Raw genomic sequence first — 3107 nt, forward strand, 5'->3', positions numbered from 1 at the left:
AAGCATAGGACACAGAGCCACTTTGCTGGAATGAATGGCTACTCTCAGGTATTTATTCACCTGTGCAATGCATTTGCTCTTATGTTTACCTTTGATGTTTATGAGGTGTGCTGCAAGTAAAATTGCCAGGTCAATGCCAAAGATTAAAGAAAATAATAAGTGGAGGGAGTAGAATGGAATGAAAGTGAAGAAGTTTATTTTGTCAGTTTTAATATAATTTATCATTTTTAGCATCTAATGACTAAATATACTTATATTCGAAATTCCTTTATTATTGAAATCCCTGCAGCAAAAATAACTTTGATATTGCCCCTCTAAAAACTCTCTAACTCCTAATTTCCTTAATCTCCGGAGACAATGGTTTCGATAATATACTTTTTGTAGTAGTAAGCATCTTAGGAATGATACTATTGACTTACAGCAGAATAAGTTATATTTAATAAATAGTACTGCCTGACTTCATAGAATTTACAGCTGAAGGGAAGAAGAAACCATTAAACAACATCAACATGAACAAACCTGAATTCACCTTTTTTCTCCCAAATCCAGACTTCTTCACATTTGTCTAAGAGAAGCATATCATGTCTTACTTGACTCTGGCCGCTACATATTTCTCTAGCCTCATCTCTTGCCACTTTTTCCCTCAAACATTCATTTCCAGGCCACGCGCAGTGGCTCACGCCTGTAATCCGAGCACTTTCAGAGGCCAAGGCAGGTGGATTACCTGAGGTCAGGAGTTCGAGACCAGCCTGGCCAACATGGTGAAACCCCATCTCTACTAAAAATACAAAAATTAGCCAGGCGTGGTGGCATGCGTCTGTAATCCCAGCTACTCAGAAGGCTGAAGCACAAGAATCACTCAAACCCAGGAGGCTGAGGTTGTGGTGAGATCGCGCCACTGCACTCCAGCCTGGGTGACAGAGCAAGATTCCATCTCAAAACAACACAACAACAAAAATTCCTTTCCAGATACAATAAAATTACTTCACTCTTCTCACTTCCTGGTTTTCATATGTGTTGTCTCTGCTTTAATCACCCTTTTCTACCCTTTGTCACTTGCCTACTTAGCAAGCAGCTCTTCACCCACTCTAGGAAGCTTGACCTGACACCCTCCCCACTAGTTATTGTTGGCCTCTTATCTCTCTGCTCCCTATGGCACCCTGCACTATGCCCGTCATAGCTGCTACTATGCTGAACTGTATTTATCTGGTTACTTATCTCCTTCACCACCAGACTATAAACTCGCTGATGGTAAGGATTGTGCCTATTATGTTTACTCCTATACCTCTAGGCTTAACACAGTGCCTGGGACATGGCAGGCATTCGCTAGTTCATTGGTTAAATGAATGGATGGATGGATGGATGGATGGATGGATGGATGGATGGATGGATGGATAGATGAATGAACAGCACGGTAAGTGTTAGAGAAAAAAATTATCGAAGAATGTCAAGATCACCTTCAGGTTTGATGATTCACTGGAAGGACTCACAGGACTCAGAAAAGCTATTACACTCACAATTATGGTTTACTACAGCAAAAGAATGCAGACTTAAATCAGAAAAAAAAAAAGGTGCATAGGGCAGAGTCCATGAGACACCAAGAACAAGCTTCCAGTTGTCATCTCTCAGAGGAATCTCACAGACAGCACTTACTTCCACCAGTTGAACAATGCGTGATAACAAGCGCAAAGTGTTGCCAACCAGGGACCCCCCCCCCCCAACGAAGCCTTGGTTCAGGGGTTTTTATTGGTGTCAGTCACATAGGTGTGGGATTCCTGCATGACCAACTCTAGTTACTCTATCTCCAGCCTCCATCCAGAGGTAAAACTGATACAGTGTGGCCCAGGACTTCAGGCACACAAAAACAGGCATTCATCATAAATCACATTGTTAGCATAAACGATCCATGTAAACCAAAGTCTCAGGTACACAAAGACAGTCTTGTCAGAAAGGATATTTCAAGGGCTCAGAGGTTACCTCCCAGGAACTATTCAAGGACCCTTCCTGAAGACCTTCGGAAAATGCAGAGTTTGAGGAACCCAGGCCTACTGAGTTAACCCTTTACTTATTACAGAAACTCGGTAGACTGGGGTAGGCTAAAGCAGGTTTCCCAACAGAAACAACAGCTGAGCTGCATACAAATGTAGAAGCAGCATAAGCAAAATCACTGAGGCTTGAGTGAATATGGCTCTTTGGGGGACTGAAATCTCATTCAGCTCAAGTCTCCTCTATTACAGATCCTCAAGTTTCAAGTCCCTACTACCACCCCTCCCCAACCTGCGTTTATCTTCTCTCTAGACTGTCTTTTCAAAATACTGGAAAAACACTCCTCACATAATTCCATATTCTTCTTAATCTACTTTTTATGCCATGCAGAAGTTTATGCCCCTTGTCTCACAAAGCATTTCTTTCAAAATATGGTCTGTATCTATTTTGAAACTCAAAAAGTATTTATTATTTTCTTTCTTCTTTTTAACAATCTCTCCTAGGGGCACTTAAAGTAAAGTACCCTAGTTACTTTCTAGGTTGGGGAGAATGGTAGGATAGCATAAAATATTAGGAGAGAGGAATAAGTTTATATCTCAAAATATAGTCTCATTATACTCATATGTCTCCTTGCAAATTTCTCAAGAGAAAAACAGAGTCTCGCCAGGTGCAACTCACGCCTATTATCCCAGCACTTTGGGAGGCCGAGGTGGGTGCATCACCTGAAGTCAAGAGTTTTAGACCAGTCAGGTCAGCATGGTGAAACCCCCTCTCTACTAAAAATGCAAAAAAATTAGCCAGGTGTGGTGGTGGGCACCTGTAATCCCAGCTACTTGGGAGGCTGAGGCAGGAGAATCGCTTGAACCTGAGAGGTGTAGGTTGCAGTGAGCCGAGACAGCACCATTGCAGTCCAGCCTGAGCAACAAGAGCAAAACTCGAAAGAAAGAAAGAAAGAAAGAAAGGAAGGAAGGAAGGAAGGAAGGAAGGAAGGAAGGAAGGAAGGAAGGAAGGAAGAAAGGAAGAAAGAAAGAAAGAAAGAAAGGAAGGAAGGAAGGAAGGAAGGAAGGAAGGAAGGAAGGAAGGAAGGAAGGGAGAGAGAGAGAAAGAAAGGAAAGAGAGAA

The sequence above is a fragment of the Mandrillus leucophaeus genome, unplaced genomic scaffold, assembly GCF_000951045.1.
Source record: "Mandrillus leucophaeus isolate KB7577 unplaced genomic scaffold, Mleu.le_1.0 Scaffold518, whole genome shotgun sequence".
In the NCBI taxonomy this organism is placed as follows: domain Eukaryota; kingdom Metazoa; phylum Chordata; class Mammalia; order Primates; family Cercopithecidae; genus Mandrillus; species Mandrillus leucophaeus.